Source organism: Pleurodeles waltl, chromosome 5 (genome assembly GCF_031143425.1).
Source record: "Pleurodeles waltl isolate 20211129_DDA chromosome 5, aPleWal1.hap1.20221129, whole genome shotgun sequence".
In the NCBI taxonomy this organism is placed as follows: Eukaryota; Metazoa; Chordata; class Amphibia; order Caudata; family Salamandridae; genus Pleurodeles; species Pleurodeles waltl.
In genome coordinates, this window is record NC_090444.1 from 1,580,635,067 (window position 1) to 1,580,654,656 (window position 19,590).

Sequence of the window (19,590 nt, forward strand, 5' to 3'; positions counted from 1 at the left end):
ACAGTGCTGGGCTAAGCAAAAACAGTTAGATAGATGAAAATAAAACAAGACCGTAAAACTGGTTATTGTAAAAAGAACAATGCGAAGCCGAATAAAATATATCTAGGTCAAGGTGTACAGTGGCCTAATGTGAAACTAACGTGGATGGAGCTATAACTAAAATGCCTACACAACACCCTCCCCTTGTTAGTTGAAAGTGGTTCAAAGCCAAAACTAAAATGTCATTGCTAAAAAACTCAAACTAAGATATATATAAAAAAACAGGTACATTTTGACTAGTTACCAGGACACACAAGCATACTACGTGACAACTTAAACATGAGCATGTGACTTATAACCAAATTCAAAAGACATGTCAATTTAGAAAAGTTCCAAACTAAGTATGAGCCAAAGAGAACAGGAGATCTTCCACTTCGGCAGGTGTCAGAACCGGAAAGTCCGCGCCAAAAATGATCAAGGAGCAAGTGTGTTCCATAGCCCCAGTGTCAACCAAGGCGGCATCCCGTGGAGTGCCCATTGATGAGTTGTCGGCAACTTCCTCCAGGAAGGGTAACTAGCTTCACGTAGCAAACGGAACCTCTCTGCGCATGTCTGGTAATGAACCCTCAGCGAGAATATCAACAGATCAGCATCTATTGCTGGGGGGCGCTGCTGTGAAAGACAAACTTCCAGTGCATGTTCGAAAGAGCACCAGAGGCACCGAAACACGGGCTGCACACAATACAGAACCGGTCTGAATGACAAAGACCAGTCACACTCCAATTGCTCCAGGAGTGTTGCTCCAAAATCCTGCATCATACGCTGACGACACAGCTGCGCTGATGGGAGCGCCGTCATTTCTCCTCGTTGCGGCGGGTCAGCCATTGTGCATAAACAACAGCAACAGCAGGATGCCAGCTAATAAGGCCAAAGTTGTCGGAAATACCCCCAAAATACTACCGAAAATTGAGTTGATAGCTCAAGGTATTAAACCGAATATGGAGGAGAAGGTGTGAACGAAACCAGAACCAACAGCTTTGAAAAAATGTGTGCTTCCAGTCATGCTGGACGCATTAAATATTCGTCCCACAATTTCACCAAAGTGTCTCCGAAAGTTCGTATTTAACAGGGACTGTATTTCCGCTGATGACCTTGCCACTTGAAGTGCGTAGGTCTCGCACGCAGATGTAAGGGCCACATGCTTTTGAAACAGTAAAGCGTTGAGTCTACTCAACTTGTCAAAATTCACTTTGAAGTAGCAATGTAAGGCCAAATATCAGCTACCTCCTTAAATTTAGTGGGGGTAAACAGTACGTTCCTGTAGCATGTAACGACCTTAGAGACCGAAACAACGTAAACTATTCTGGCCCGCATGCACAACAGCCTTCACTATTGAGAAGGACATAGCTGCCATTTGAAAGCACCTGGAACGTGGGTCTAATCAAAGGGACTGGGAATCCCTTAAGATAACAAGCCAAGTTTGCAGCCGAGGCGTTACAAGCCCCATGCAAAGACAGCTGTTTACAAATCATCGAATGGCTGACTGAAGTCTCGCATTCACTACCGCTAAGAAAGACCTCGTTCATGCCATTGAAACATTTGTATGAGAAGGAAATCTCCCACACCTCATGGATGTAATTATCACCCAGCTTTTCATATCTGCCTAACGGAATGTGTTTTAAACAAGAGGTGAATTGTAGTGTGGAAATAGGCAGATTAATAACCCCATGTATTAACCACTCAGCCGATGGTATTTTGGCCACGGTAAAAGGCAACATTTCTAATTTCTCGATGTTAAGCATGCCATAAGTCGCTTCCTTTTTAGCCATTAGTTGTTGTTGTCGCGTTAGATTAAAAGAAGAAAATATCTCCCTTGCACTGACGTGCTGCCATGGAACGCGACTCGCCTTCAATGTTTGAAGCGTCCAACCCAACTGCATAATGGACCTGATCTGACTCTGTCCATGGTGTAAGGAAGACATATCGGATTGTATAATGTATATAGCAGAAGAGACAATATTATTAATGGCATATATCCGGTCAGACAAAGTGTTAATCCCATTAGCCACAAAAGCTAATGCCTTTTTTAAATTTTCCTGGTCTATTTGCCTTAACCGGGCAGCAGCATCTTGTTGGGAAAGTTTTCAAATCTCATTGTATACTGCATATAAAAAACGCTTCTTACGTGGTGTTATAGGGCCTGACAAGAAATCTTGTAAGTCAGTGGAGTTAGACAGGAGATTGAGGTGTTCTCTAACCGCGTTTAATGAGGATGATTTTAGTCACTGTTGGCATAATTTTCCCACACTATATGTTGTCATTATTTCTGCATGATCTGGTGAAATATAGCCAGAGGAGTTAATAAAACGTTGATGACACCCATTGGTATCTATGGGCCACAATAACCACCTGCCTGGACGTGTCAATGAAACATTAAACATACCATTCTGGACCCACTCATCGAGCTTATCTTCAGTTACATTCATATATTTTTGCCATTTGTACGCCTAAACAACTCGTTTGTTGCACTGTTTCATTTAAAAAGATCATTTGTACAGGAATAAGGCATGCTCTAAACAATTTTTCCTTTCCCTTAATTTGGCAATTTTTTGTTCCCCAGACACTTTTCAGATCAATTGTTTTGGACCAATATTCACAGCCTACTATTGATAACCGGGAAACAAAGGATTCCGAATATGTACATTTCGTATTGGTCAATAACATGTGTACATCCTTAGTAGGTGATACCTTAAAATAATATGACTCAGCATTCTTTTGATTGTGCCTAGAAAAATATGCAAACTTTTCAGAATATGTTTTGGAACTCCCTTGCAGTGGAGTTGGGCAATGTTCCCATTGCGTGTATTTAAATACAGTTCTGGGACTGCTCGCTCTATGTATGAAATGGTGCCCATAGTAATTATAGCAAAACATATCACCATCATTTTCTTTAAATTGGTAAACATCTTCGTTTTCAAAGACAGTATAATATTGTAATTCAGTCATCATAGAATCAACTGTTTTCACACCCCAATCATCAGAAACAATGCCTGGTATCACTATATCATTAATTGATAATTTGAACACATACGGTATTTGAATAACTTCTGTGGGACCATATATATCAAACATTACTTTGTCCCACACAATCCCACCAGGAATTGGCACTGCAGAAATGTTCACAAAAGATAAGTCTCTTCGGACTTTATGTGATGAAAAATGTGGTTTCAAAACCTCCTCCACAAGTTCAACTGTTGATCTTTCAGGAAAAAAATTACCATGTATTAATAAGAAAAAGGTAATAACAAAACCAATCTAAAGTAGAAAGGCTAGGACAGTCAAAGAGAGCCATAGATAGTTCACTGGAAAATACGTTTCTTTAAGCCAGTTTGTTAGCTTACCCGTACTTGACAAATCAGCTGTTGATGAGACAAATGAGTCTGAGAAATCATCGTTGAAGTCGGCAAAATAACCAGAGGCAGTTTGTGCAAATGGCTCAGCCGTTGTCAGTGGTGGAGTTGGTGTTTCCTGCGGTGGCACACTATAGACAGCACCATCCGTTTGGCTTGAAATCGAGGTGACTTGGTCAAATGTTTCTAAATTAGTTGACGCTAGTGGAACTAATGCAAGATCATCTTCCACTCTCCCCATGTTCGAAGAGGTGTCCGTGTTGGTATAGACAACTTGTAGAGGAACTTCTTCACCAGTAGTGAGAGGGATTCGGGAACTACTGGATGTTCCTCCTGGTCGGCTGTGCAGGATCGGCCACATGATGTAGTTTGACATTGTCAATAGAGACAAAACGATTTTCTTTGGCACCTGCCAACGGTGGTAGAATAACAGTTCTGGTACCGTGTATCCCTAGTACAGGGACTGTTGCTTGATAAGAAGGGCCAAACTCCTTTTTCACTGTGACCTTTTCACGTACAAGATCCCCAACTCTGGTAATCCAGCCGGTAGTTCATACAGGTGATTAAGCCACCTACGACCCGTTCCTAAGAATCTGGCTGTTAAGGATTGCTTTAAATCACGGTTTAATCACTCTACAACACTATTTCCCTCTGGATGAAATGGAGACGAGTACTGGAGTTAGACCCCCAATGAAGCCATGGTGTCCCTGAATGCCCTTGAGGCGAAAGCAGGGCCCTTGTCCGAATGGAATGCCGCAACTGCATATGTACCGATAAAGATTTGCAAATCTTTAATAACAGTCCGAGCGTCAGCCGAGCGTTGTGACCACACCCATACAAATCTGGAACATGAATCAACAGCGACTAAAATATATTTGTATGCACTATCAGGTGATAAGGGACCACAGTGGTCCAAGTACACACATTGTAATGGTTTGTTTGAAATTAAGAACGGTGTCTGCGGCGGACGCTTGTCTGTGGAAACTTTGATTTGTTGAAAGATGTCATAACAAAGGACATACTGCTTAGTCTCTTTGTAGAGACCTGGCCACCAATAACGGGCCTGCAAGATCGAAATCACAGCCACCACACCAGCATGGGCAGATGCTACCCATTCATGCGTTGCTTTAATCAATTGTGGTCTTATGTCTTTGTTAGGGATGTGTCGTACACCTACGCCTGGTATCTTAACTTCAGCGTTCAGCATACTTCCCATGCGATAATGATGTTTGTTAGGAAATCCTTTAGGATGGGGCATACCATCTGCTGTAGCTTTCACGGCAGCCCAAATGTCTGCGTCCGGTTTGGAACTCGAGCGAGTCACTGCAGCTACAGTGTATGTATTTCCAGCAACATGTATTCCAACGCGCTGTTGTCCAAGTGTGTGTACAACATAGATATTCGGTAGCGTCTCTTTCAGGTAAGCTACTTTCCCCCACAGTAGTCTGTGTTTAATGGTGTTGCCTTTGGAATCTCTGAACCCATTCTGGCGCCAATAATGCAGGTATTCATTAAAGGACTGGACACAGTAATATGAATCACAAACAATCAGTGTAAGTTGTGCTGGATCTGTGTGTTCCAGTGCCATTAGCAGAGCTTTTAGCTCAGCCAATTGTGCTGTACAATCCCCTAGGGTTTGTGTAAAGGTATGCAGAGGCCAAAGTTTATCGCCCTCCATATAGCCACTTACGACTGTGCAAGCAGCAGAATATTGATGTTTAGTTCCAATTGCAGGTTGTGCAGAGCCATCGGTGTACATGAGTCAATGATATTGATCAACAAGCAAAGTATTTGCTGTAACTGGATATTCTATTTCATATTGTAGAAATTCCTGAGTTTGTAACTTTGGGTCAAAAATGTAGTCTACATCAGTGGCTGTCAGAGACGTAGCCCATTTGCTTTTGCGTTTGGAACGCTAGCTTTTGTAACAGCCTGCAGGGCTGGGATTGGAGAAACAACAATAATGCGTTTTCCTTGGGCAAGAGGTCTTTCTGTATTGACAGCCATCTGCACAGCACTGAGAATTTTCTTTGTGGGAGCAAAACGTTGTTCTGCTGCTGAGTACAAATGCGATTTATATGCAATCGGGACTGTCTCACCTTCATTAAACGTCACATAGGTAAAACCGATGGCCCCAGCTATTACTCTGATGACCAAATGTGTTTTGTTGCCCCTTGTGTGTAAATGTTGTGCTGCAAGCATGTCTGTCTGCAACTCTAGAAGGAGTTTTTTGATCGTATTCGGTGGTTGTAACTGTGCGCTGTTCTCTAAGAATTGTGGCGCTGGGCTCTTCCCTTCACTTGATAGCTCATATCCTAGGAACAGGACTGACAAAGGCTATTTGTGTTTTTTTTAAAGTTAAATTTGTAGCCAAATTCGGCAAACCCTACAACAATGCGGGCTACCTGTCTTAAATGTTGTACTAGTTCATCATCCGTACGATATATATCATCTACGTAGGACAATGCTTCAGGGTCAATCTCGTGCAATATAGCAGTGACACGAGATGCGAACAGTCCTAGGCTGTTCTTATACCCCTGAGGTAAACAACAGAATTTTTTCTGGGAGCCTAGTGCACTGAAACATTTTAAGTCTGCATCTTAGATAGCAAAGCGTGATCTGCGATATCCAGGACGACACAACATGACAATATTAAAATGGTGACTAGGAGAGTGAAGCATAAGAATAACACCATCATATTGTCACTAGGGTTTAGGGACTATTTCCTATCTAAATCATAATCTGAGCACAGCATGTTAAGATCTAATTCTCCCTTTCAGGTTCCCCCTGGAGGACATCAACCCTCACAGACAGTTAGGTAGATGAAAATAAAACAAGACTGTAAATCTGGTTATTGTAAAAATAACAATGCGAAGCCAAATGAAATATATCTAGCTCAAAGTGTACAGCGGCCTAGTGTGAAACTAACGTGCATGGAGCTATAACTAAAATGGCTACACAACACTGCTTCCTGAGGGGTTGACAGACTAACCATTTGTCAAGTGTTTGGAAATGGATAAAGTGTAATGACTACCCTGTTGCTGTAACTCAAAACAAGAGGCTATTGTGCACTTGCCCATTTTCACTTTTTTTGCCATGTCGCAACTGATGTTCACTCATCATGGAGTTTACCATTTGTCTAGTGTTGGGAGTTAGAAAGTGACATGACTACAACTACCATGAAGACCTGTTTATGTAACTCAAAACAAGAGGCCATTGTGCTCTTACCAATTTTCACTTGTTTGCTATGTCACAACTGCTGTTCACTTATCATGGACTGAGCAATCTACATATCATGCTCAACTCAGAGACGTGTCTGCCTACCTAGCTTTATGTTGTCCTGGTCTCCCAAATGAAACTATTGATGGCAGGAATGACACCTTACCAAGTGTGCACATCAATTATTTGTAAGGCATTAAGCTGCTTCAGCTGATTGGAAGTGGCATGTAGCCTATTAAATCTGCACTACTCACATGATGAAAACTGCTAAATATACAACCAAGTTGTGTGTTCACCTGTATAGTACACAACAAGGCCTTGGAATGGTCAAATAAACATATTACTTCTCCACTGTATTGGCCTAACTGTTTTTTAGATGTCATGTTCATTCCTTCATCTAAAATGCAACTTATTAGAACATCTAACAAGTGCCTCCATTTTAATTCATTTTTTGCAACCTCTACAAATGTATTGTCAACAAGCTCAGTACCATGGTAATATATCACAATAGGAAACCCTACCTAATTATATTTTCCTAGGTTTCTATTTACTGTGACATAAAACATTTGAATGTAGATTCCACACTTCCACCAATAACAGTGTTCTCTATTTCACAATAGGCCGTTCTGACTCAGCACCTAAGCAGAGATTATCCACCGAACAGACTCCCAACTCACCCTCGGATGAAGTCCTCAGTGATGACAACACTCCTGAACATGTAGACATGGATGACAGACCTGGCACATCTGGTCAGCCTAGATAGATGGCAACAGTGAGTCTCACTCTGCCCACACCAACACCTCCCACCGTAGCTGCAACATCTCAGCCAACAATATTCTAACCAACCTTGGTTCCTAGCACAGTTTGTACAATCTTGTGCCCCCCAGTCTTGGATACTGAAGTGCAAATCACCAACCCAGACACAGAGGAATCAGGACCTAGAAGGAGACAACACCAAGGGCAAAGGGTACATGCTCATTGGGGCAGGGTCCATGGGAGGGATGCTGTGGGCCAGCATAGTGAGGCCACTGGGGCCACTCATGACCAGGACACCATCAGTCAAGTCTTTGGGGTCGATCAGGGGTCCTAAGGCATGATGGAGCAGGTAGTTACCAAACTCGAAGAAATTAAGCAGCTGCAGAGGCACATGTACCAACAGATGGAGGCCCATAACTTCATCATGGGCTCAATAACAGGGGTGCCCATGGACATCCATACAACCCTAGGCAGGACTTTTCCACCACCATCTATCCCTTCTTGTAATGCAAGTACATCAAGCCATCTACATCTGCGGCAGTCACAGGAAGGGGGGCCCTCCCTTAGGAAGTAACACCTTCAGCACCCATGCCTTTGCAGCAGCTGAACACCCTCGCCTTCGCAAGCGGGGACATCCATATAAATATCCAGAAAGTGCAGAGGGTAAGACACGCATCATTGCCAGCAAAAAACCTCAACCTTAATTTCCTCCACTGTGTGTCACACATTCACTCTATGGACTAATTCCAGACATTATTCCATTTCTGATGAGAGGAGTAATCTGGACTTTGGTTTTCAGTTGATTTGGTATATACATCTATGGTTTCATTCACCATGTCTGACTATTTCACTTTTCTATGTTTGTTTTTACACTAAGTAAGTTTTCACCTTTCCCACTTTAATAAATTTAATGAAGTCACAAACTCATTGTATGCTGTAGTAAATTTCACACTAAGCAACGTGGGCATGTAAGACCATGTGAACTGAACTATAACCAAACAAGCTACTTGTGTAAGCATGGATATGTTGCATGTCCCCAATGTTTACCTCAAGATCACAACCATGTCACACCAACACATAAATACAAGTGTCTTGTCTTGTAACATTTTTATTGCATTGCATTAATCATAAACTGACACGATGTCAGAAAAATAGCAAATCATACATAACTGAATTATACTTTGTAAGTGATCACATTTACAGGTACAGACCTCCAGAACATGGAAGGATGGGATAGATCAGAAATTGTCCTGTAGAACAGGCAACATTTAAATTGGTTGATGTCATCAGCTGGAGCCATATTGAGTAGCTCACAAAAGGAATCCTACATCATTTAAAGCAAGACTCAGACAGATGGCAGTACAAAGATTCTGATCATAGGGTCACTACAGTCTAGTGGTTTTGCATCTGGAGGTATGTTACAAACAAATGTCAATGATGTGCCACAGGCACTTTGCCCTACAATAATGAAACACATCAACAGCTACATACAGCTCATACAAAAGAGTATTTAGCCAACGTGAAGGGAAAATAAGATGAATTGGACCTACAGCTTCATATTGTCTGAGCACATGATGACACACATAATGCATTATGGCTACCATTTGACAAGGAACAAGTCCAATGGAGTCTTCATAACTTCTATCCCATCACTGTGTAAGTAGTCTTGGCACTGGTATTGTACACCCAAAGGTTGTGAAATACATTTCAGGAATAATCCATGTCTACTTTGTATGTACCAACAGCATCACATACCTGCTAATGTCACAACTCTGAACTGTCGAAATGAAGATGGCATGGTGAAGGTACCTAAAAAAACACAAAAGCAAAGGGTTTAGCTACGAAACCATACATATGCACACTTCACATAGCAAGCTTTTGGAGAACACAGTCCATGAAAAAAATCTAATCTAACCAAAGCAACATTAAGACAATGAGAATCTCAAAACCTTGCTCACCAAACCCCTTTGCCAGATTTTGCCAGAGCTTCAGCTTCCTAACATTTTCCACAAACATACTCCTCAAACTATCACAAGAGTTCACTGAACAGTCAATGTAATGACATCTCAATACTTACTTACACTGATGAGAAGAAGTTGTCGGTGAAATCTTGACACAAGTCAGCTCCTTCCTCTTCACCACTGTCATCATCATTTGGCATTTCAGGATTCTCACCAGGTGGCACTTCAGGCTCTCCCTCCTCTGTGGTGTTATGGATTTTCCATTTCAGTGCGATGTTCTGGAACATGCAGCAGGCCACAGTGATTTGATACACCTTCTCGGTTGAGTAAAGGAGTGCTCCTCCAGTCTTATCCAGACAGCGAAATCTGGCATTCAAGAGCCCAAAAGCCAGCTTGACTGTTTTTCACTGTATTCTTCCATGGGCCTCATTGAAGTGGACTTCCCATGGTGTAGTCAGATTCCTCAGTTGTGTTAACAACCAAGGACTGTTGGGCTATGCTGAGTCCCCTGTTTTGTAATAAGACATAAGTGCTAAAATGAGTCACATGTTCTGTTTATTGCACACACAAATTTAGAACAGATCTTATATCCCAGCAAGCCACGCCCTCTCTGGTTGGAGTTGTCACATCAGCTGGGGTATGGTGCTTTTCTGCATTACAAAAGAATCATGGGTGGAACCTGGAACAGGGAACAGACATTTGAAATATGCAAATCTGGCAAGCAGACAACTTGCACGTTGATAGAATGGAAGTCCTTCTTGTTTCAATAGACTTGCTCACTGCCTTGTGGTTGTACTAATGCAATATGAGTGCCATCTATGGCTCCCACCACATGTGGAAGGCAAACAAATCCATAGAAGTTAACCTTCACATTGGCTAAATCCTCATGTCTGGAGAACCTGATTTAGCTGTCAATGTGTTTCATCATTGCTGATAGCACACCTTCTAGTACACCACTGAACATAGGTTGTGACATACCACCAGAAATAGCAACTGTATATTTAAAGGATCTTATGGCCAGTAAATGTAATACTGCCATGAGTCTCACAATGGGTGGTATACATGTTGGATTAGTGTTTTGAGGCATGTGATCAGTCTCCAACTGACAACTTAAATCTTGTATTGTTTGCCTATTCAGACAAAACCTCTTTATAACATCTCTTTCTTCCATGGTCTGAAGGTCTAGAAATGGATGGTAAACTGGAGGTTGGCATCTCCTCCCTCTCCCAGGGTACCTATGTGTGGAATAAAATACATTGGAACATTGGCCGCAGTGTCTGGAGAAATACATATGATGAGTAAGCCAAAATGCATGTGACAAACCATTACTGGCTCAGAAACCATTACACATTTCACATTACAATTGTCTACTACCAAAAATCCAGCTATAATCCCCATTGTGGTCTACCATTGGTCTACAACATATATGTGCACATCATACATCTAAATGTTCCTCGTGTGTACCTTTTGTTCTCCCAAAATACCATCACTGGTGGTGTACAGTGCACGGCGGGTATATGGCATTTATGACCAGTAACTCACTCCACTGATGATTGTGTAGAAGAAATTACAGATCAATGGAGTAGTACATATGTAAACATGTTACAATGCATTTGTAGTGATGGTGACACATTTACAAGTCACCAATACTGTAGTTTTAACCACTAAAATGTCAGATGCCTGACCTCACATATTGGACTTTTGGAAGCTGCAGCAGCCAGCAGTGGGTGCTTTCATCCCCTGGGCTAACATTGTTGAGTGTGACTGTCACGGCCCAATGGCTGTGCCCATCTATGCTGATAACCGCGTACATGTCATACATGCTGCCATCAACATCTCTACTTTAGATGTTGTCTGCCACTTCTGGGAACAGTCATGCCAGGTCAAGCAGATGAGAGGGTCCCTGCCTTCTCTCTAGAGGAGCTGGAGAAACCTGTTGAAGAGGCCCTTTCCCTGAAAGGTCAGATCTATGACTCACCGTAGGAACAGGCAACTACCTCACATGCATGTTTGACTCTGTTCAACATAATACTTTCTATTCTCACAGGCTACAGTGTGCCTCTGAATCCCAGAGAGAGTTTTAAATGACTGTTGTTACATTCTGTGGTCCATACATAGGATAAAAATGTTATGGATTGTGCAGCCCTGTGCTTTGTGTATTTCAAGTCACCTTTGTGTTGTGTGATAAGCCTTAGATCTTTCTTTTATAGCATTCACATATTTATGCAAGTGAACGTTTCAGAGTACTAATGATCTATGTGATGATCAGATGATGGTACATGCGAAAATAAAAGTATTTCCAATACAGCATCAACTGTGTATGTACACTGTCATAAACAGTTGAGGAGGATGTTAGCTATGTGTGCAGTCCCACATATCACTCAATCCAGATCAGGCCTTGGCAAACTGTTGCCCGAGAGCTAGCTAAACCTCACTGACCCCTTCAGAGTGCCACACAACCTCAAGCTTACATATAGGATGGCCACAGGATGTACTGTTATGTATTGAAGTGATGGAAATGTGATGCTCATGTGGGTCCAATGTGCTTAGCCTGCAGAGAGCAAAGCCTGATAAAGAGATTTGCACATTATGGGCCAGGGTCCAGGCTGGGGCAGAGTTACTGTGGCAGTACAGATAATGCACAGGGTAATCTCCCTGTAGACATACAAATCCTTGGATGTTCCCAAAGTGAATCTTCTGAACCTATAGTAGCTCTGAATTATTTTACATAGACTATATTTGGAATGGCAAACCCCCTGACCTAGTACTTCTTTCCATTGCCCCACATTGTCAATGGGTAAAATTTACTAATGACAGGCCCCTTACTCCACAGATTTGTTGTCACATTTCCAAAAGTCATGTTTGCACTCAATCAGATGTAGTATGATATTCCCTTATGTAGTCCGCATGTCCACACATCCCCAGAGAGGAAGTTCTCAGTGACACACATGCCATGGTGAAGGTACCTATATCTTAGGATGCAGTCTATACTATGGTAGTAGCCTGTATGGACCATATGCAAAAAGTTAATGTGCCTGGCTGTCAAGGTGTCTATATAATCATGCACAAGTACTTTACCCTTCAGAAGGTCTCAATGGTGTTTTATTTTTCATAGTACTTCACATCACAGTACATGTCATTTGGCCCTGGACTGCATGATTTTAGTGGGCTGCCTTAGTATAGGCCATGACCAGAGTTGTGGATAGTCAGTAGATGATTTACAAAAATTATGTATTCATGTCCCTTTACTTATCAGATGTGAGAATTATACATGTAGTGTGTTAACAATATAAAAAATGTTTGTGCTAGGTGTACACAAAATGTGTGTTAACCAAACAGATATCCTAAAATATGCAATTCTGATCTGTTTATTCATCTATTGCACCCAGGTCAACGCCCATCAGAAGCAATCCATTTGGAAAAACATTGCCCCGGAAAGTGCAGACCCTGGGGGTCTATTGCCAGTGCAATGTCCTGGGAAAGGTGGGCGGAAAGGAGATGCCGGGGCTGGAAGAATTTGGAAGTCCAGCTGGGGCTGTCCTCCCAATGTGAAAGGGGCACGTGCCAGACCCTGTCCTCCCCAATGGTCCATATACTGGCATTGGCCTACCCAGAGCTTGATGGGCAATTGAAGGAATTGCAGCGGCTACAAGGGTGTGAGTCCTAGCCAGAAACACACATGTTACATTGCCAACTTTGTGTGTTACAGGCAGGCATCTCCCCATCAATATTGGGGATGGCCCATGGGCGATGCACAAGAAGAGTAATTGTTTGTGGAGGTCTGGTAGTAGGTGCATGCTGATGTGCTTCGCCTATTGTCCTAATGACTAGGAATACAGCAAAGTCCAGTCCACTGCCAACATCCTTTCTTGAGCAGACACATGGCTGAGTACAGTGATTAATTAGCTCCTGTTCTTTGATGTTGTGGGTGACATTTGTACCCAACAGGCCACTTGTCTTCAGTGTGTCAAGAGTGATGCTACCTCACTACTGTCTCTCATGTGATGATGGCTCTCTTACATGTGACAGCATGCAGTGCACTTTGAGTGCAGTCACTAAGCAATACTTCCCCTTGGTAAGCGGGGAAGGTACAGATACATGAGTCAGCGAACATTACTGTTGCCATCAGTATTTGTGCCTACATGTTGGCATGTGTACCTTTCACTTTTAGAGTATCGTTTACTCTACTGTTTCACACATGATCAACATGTCTTCATCGGATGATATCTGATTCCATCATATATGTGTGTTTAGGCCAAACAGTATTGGGAAAAAGTTATATGTGATGGGTATACAGTTCATGTGTTACCACAGACAGGTGTGCGTAAACATTGGTTGGTGGATCACACATACCTTAAGCCATTACTCAATGTCATTAGTCAGGTTCAGTTGCTGAAGCAATGCCAGACAGACCTACAGCAATTTCTGACAATGTGAATTTACATGACATTGATATGGAACTATCCAGTTAAGTGATTTGCACATGTCTATTTGTGGAGATTCATTAACTGACTGCTGACATGCATCAGGGAGTGACATGCAGAAATGTGGGACTCATATTTGATTATGTACACTCAGTATTACAATGGAATTTGTGTTTGCAAGACAAAAAGGTACAGCGATGAGCCTTCCAATTAAGAAACAGATAAACCACCACTTCAGGTAATGGAGATCCGCTGAGCCTCAACGACATTCAATGGACAATTGGCTTTTAGTTATGCAAATGTTAGAATGATGGACTCACCAGCACCAATCAGAACTGGTAATTTCCCTAGGCCTAGCTGATTCATTATGCTGTGAATATTTGTAGACACATCTCCCAGACATTTGGCCAGATTGTCTCAAGTCTATTTTTCTGTGCGACATGTGTTACATAGCGAAGCTACATTAGCACAACTTTCATAAGACTATTCTAGCAATGGGCATATTAGGAAGTTACCATTGGAAAGTTTCAGCAGTGTGACATGAGTTTTTCCATGTCACCTTATTCCTGCTACTGTACATCTTGCTTCATCAGAGCTGCATAAGTTGACCACCATTTCATCATAATGTGGTATTAGGTTTATGAACATTTGTTGATTGCAGGGCCTTGTGTGGAACCTGTATGAATTCAGCATTGGCATATTATTTGATGACATTAGGTTACTGAGGTATGCTAGAAGAGCCAAGCTATTCAAGGTGATGAAGTCTCCTACTTGTTAAATGGGTATTGTGATTTGACAATGTCACTTATGCAATTGGAGCTATCTGTGAATATGAGTTTACTGAGGGCCACTGTTTATAGGTTATGTAGCATGCATGCATGGGGTATTGCTAATGTTCAAGCCATTTTAGTGGACCTTGTATCTGGGGTCTACAGTACATTTTAGTAACGTTCTGTGATCAAAGCTTTTGGTCAAGTGTCTTCTGGGACATGCAATAAACCTATTTGTATTTGTCATTTTAGCATTATCCCAGGTAAATGGTTGAGACAGGGCAGACATCTGTTAGAAGCAGCTGGCCACAGTGTCTCCAGTTGTGACACAACATACATGAGGGAACCAATGGGTAAGGGGAGTGCCACGGAGGACATAGACTCAACGTCTTCATCATAAGAGTCAAGCTAAAATGGACAATCCCAAATGGTGGTGGGACACACAGGACCAGTTCCTACACCATCCTTGTCTGCCACCAACACTACCATCTTCACCCTTCTTGTTGTTCCCCACACACTTGGCTGGGCCCGATCAACTAAGAGGGGAGCTGTCTCCTTCTATCCAGGTACCTCACCCACTTCTCCTGTTGTTCCTGCTGCACTGAGTGAGGACGTTATTGCCCTTTTGAACCAAGAGGAACCTCTGCCAAGGAGAAGAGCTAAAGAGCTGAGAAGAAGTGCTGCCCCTGCCTGTGACTGTGCTTTGTTGGGCTATCCTGCAGTTGCTGCTTCTGCCTATGAAAGGGGACAAAGACCGGACTCTGTTGTGCATTCCTGCTTGAGAAGAATCTCCAAGGGCTTGACCTGAGCTTGCCTCCTGTTGTTGAAGTCTCAGAGCCATTAAAGACTTCCCCTCCCAGCTCCTGAACTCTTTTCTGAGACTCCTGCCCTGCCAAGTGGTGCCCTGTCCAGTTCCTGGGCCCTTGAAAAGTGAAGTTGGGAGACAAGAATTGAAAAACCACGCACAGACTGCCGTACGGGGAAATTTTCGATGCACCGTCTGTGGCAAAGATGACAAATGCTGCACCGCCAGCTTCGCAACTGAAATCAGCGATTCACGTGCATCGTGGCTGGAAGATCAACGCAACGCGGCTGGAGAAAAGATGCGCAACACCCACTAGCAGAGGCTGATAACGATGCAAACCCGATTCAGCCCGATTTTGTGATACCGCGCGACCTGATTTTCCATGCATCGTCACTGGGCGTCAAAGTCAACCGGACTGCGCGGATCTGAGGTGCCCCATCCAGAAATTGACGCATCACTCTCTTGTGGGAGAAAAACAATACATCGCCGACCGGAGAAGGAAACGACACACGGCCTCACATGCGAATAAGGAATCGATGCATCGCTGACTTTTCTGACGCACGCTCGTCCGTGCAGATTTATTTTTTACACTAACCAGGTACTTCGTGAAATAATAGCATTCTCATTGTTTTCTAAGGATTAAGGTCCTCATTAAGACATTGGCAGTGAATCCCGCTTACTGCTGTGGTGATGGCCGCCAACATACCGTGGCGTGGAGTACATCCGTTTGCCATATTATGACACACACACACTAAACAGATAGAATATTGCCAGAAACACATATCCGCCAGACCAAGGGTTAGTACTAAACTGTCTGTACGAACACCCAGCCAACAAAACAACACCCTCCACATTATGACCCACAAATTACCACAGCGGACATTCAACGGCGGTAAACCATTGGTGGTATAAACCGGCGCGCCAGAATGGCCACCCAAATACAAAAGAACACAACATTGGCCAATGCAAAAAAAACACACACCTGACAATGTCACGGTCTGCACGATGCTTCTCACCTTTGGATGAAGAACTTGAAAGAGTACCCAGTGTTCTGCTGGTTCTGGACTGACCAAGATAAGGGTGACCCTTTCTAGTAGCCACGGTGCTGCTTGAAAGGAAACACCTAAGCAGACCGTACCCTGCAGAAGGAGTCCCAGAGGAAAAAAAAACAAAAAATGTGGGAAAAACCTCTACCTAAAAAGAGGAAAAAAACTAAAGTGAAAAAAGGAAAAATTGGAAAAAATCCCAACCAGAGCAACAGGAACTGGAGAAAAAACACGACGAACAGGAGCGAGGATCACCACCAAGAGGAAGTGTTTGCATCGCAAAGAAGACCAGAACTGAAAGGATTATATACCAGGAGACAGAAAGTGACAAACAGGAAGAAAGAGCTACACCACCTTGGATTGGGGAAGCCACATAGGAAAGAATAGGAAAAAAGTAGCAGTATAAAAGGAAAAAGAAAGAAGGCATGCTGGGAAAAAGTAACACCAAGAAGAAAACAACATGGACACCAGAACGAGAAAAAGAAGTGAAGGTGGAAAAAGAAGAAGAAAAAGGAAGAAAGAATAGGGTTCTGACCCGGTAAGTAAGGGAAAAGGTATCAGGTATGCAGGCAGGAAGAGCGGCGCGACTGAGAGCACAAATGTGCTTACCCGACCATGCCAATAATTAAGAGAAGCAAAAACATGGGCCGCGGCGAAGCCACTGCTCCGAGTATCGGAGCATCGCCCTGCCCATGGTGCGCAGGAGGGACACCGCCGTAGAGCGAGGTGTCACAGACACTGATACTCACACCACATGCACCCACCAACAGCACTAAAAAACACACACCCACGTTACCCACAACCCTTTCCTTACAGGAAAATTACCAAGAGATAGCCACCCAAATCATAGACACAACTAAACACACACCACAAATACCCATTCATACATCACGCACCCCACACCCCACCACATTACTCAACACCTTCTGCATACCACACACCATACAACACCCAAGTCCCCAGAAAAGCACCCCCATTTCACTGATGAGGAGGTGCAGGACATGGTGGAGGAAATAGTCAGGGTAGAGCCACAGCTGTTTGGAGCACAGGTACAGCAAATCTCCATTGCAGGGAAGATGGAGCTATGCCGGAGAATCCTGGACAGGGTGAAAGCCATGGGGCAGCATCCACGAACAAGGGATGATATCAGGAAGAGGTGTAACGACCTACGGGGGAAGCTACATTCCATATCAGCAAGGCACCAGCTCGCTATCCAGGGGCCTGGGGGTGGACTCCCACTTCCTCCCCCAAAGCTGTCAGCATGGGAAGAGCAAGTCTTGGCAATACTGCATTCTGAGGGACTCATTGGAGTTGCCGGAGGACTTGACAATGATGAGTCAACATTTACTACCTATCAACCCTCATAGGTGCATGCCACCACTACCCTTCACCCTGACACCCATCACTCCATTCCATCCCACACAGTGCACCACCACAATTAACTAACCTGAATGTCAAGCCCTGCATGCCATACCCACTGCATGCACATCCCTCCCAGCCCTGCATGTACACCCACCACCAATGCATGCACATCATGGAGAACTAACAATCCCACAATACATCACCATACACAAACAAAGATGGCAGGAAAACAACAACAATATAGGGAAAGCTAGGGATGCAGAATGTGTCACAGACATGTAGCATAGTAAACCACTTACATCCCCAAAGGTGACCCAGCCAATCTCAGCGTCGAGGAGGTGCCGCAACTACACATTGCCCCACCAGAAGATGCGCCCAGTGATGACAGCAACTCTGGACTTCTGGATCTGAATGAACTCCCTGGGCCATCAGGGTCCACTGGCCAGTCGGATACCCCAGCCCACACCTAGTACAACACAGAACCTCCCCTATCAGTATCCAACACCACAGCAGCCACCCAACGTCCCCAGACCTCTGTCCCCAGGGCACATCAATCAGCAGTGTGCTCACCTGTACAGGGACCCCAGTTCACACCTCACAGGCAAGACAATCAGGGTCCTGGAGTCAGTGGCAGTTGGCACACCATTCAGGGAACATAGGCACAGGGGGCCAGAGACACACGGAGGACAGCTGTGTGCAAGGGGGAGGACAGGTCCCGGGAACCGACTGTCCGAGAGGCACTCACTAATGTCCTGGGGCTTACCAACAATCCCAGGCCAAGATGGGTCAGGTGATAGACATCATGCAGGAGAACCAGCGGCTGCAGTAGGAACACCACCAGGAGATCAGGAAAGTATTGCAGGTCCTCAACACCACCATGGTCTCCATAGCAGAGGTGCTGGGTGATATGGCCAACATCATGAGGGACTACACAGCACACCAGCGGGCCAGTCAACTGAACAGCCCTCCACATCTGCTGCAGCAAGTGGACAGGAGCCCCTGCCACAGGACCCACAGGCCACCAGCACCCCTCCCCCTGCAGAAGGTGAACCACCCTGCAAATGTTCCCTGCAACCCAGACAGACACCAGAGACACTTGCCAAGACCAAGACCACCACCAGGAAATGAGACGATCCTGAATGCCCCCCTTGTGTTCCACTGTGTCAACTTCCTATGGCCCTTTGGACACTGGACCTGTGCTACAAACAGACTGGACCAATTACCTGTACTTTCCTCTACCATCACCCCATTCCATTGCACTATTCCTTCATAATGTTCACTTCAACAAACACCCTTGAACACAATTTGAGTAATAGTTCTTTTTTTGATAGAAATGTGCAATGTTTTGAACTGTATCATCTTGTGCAATGGTCCAGAACGTTGTGATTCCACAAGAGCATTTTCACCCTCGAGATGGGGTACATGTTGTCTGATTGCCAGGTTGTGCAACATGCAGCATAGAACAGCTGTCTGGCAGACCTTCTCAGGGAAGTAGCAGAGGGATCTTGGCCTTCAGGAGACCGAAGGTCCTTTCAATTAATCTCCTGGTTCGCCCATGAGCATCATTATACATATTCTCAGCCCCTGTCCTCGGATTCCTTACAGGGGTCAAGAGCCAAAACAGAAGTGAGGGACAAACATTACACTTGCACAATGGCATAGGGGATGACTCCTGAAGGCACACACTGACATGCATTGGGTTGGGATTCAGGCTCACTTGTAAGCCACACCCTGTGCCTCTGTAGTTGTTCCATCAAATGTGGGATGCTGCTAATACTCAAGACGAGGGCATCATGCACCAACCCAGGATACTTGGCAGTGACGTGGGAGATGTACTGGTCAGCCAGGCACACCATTT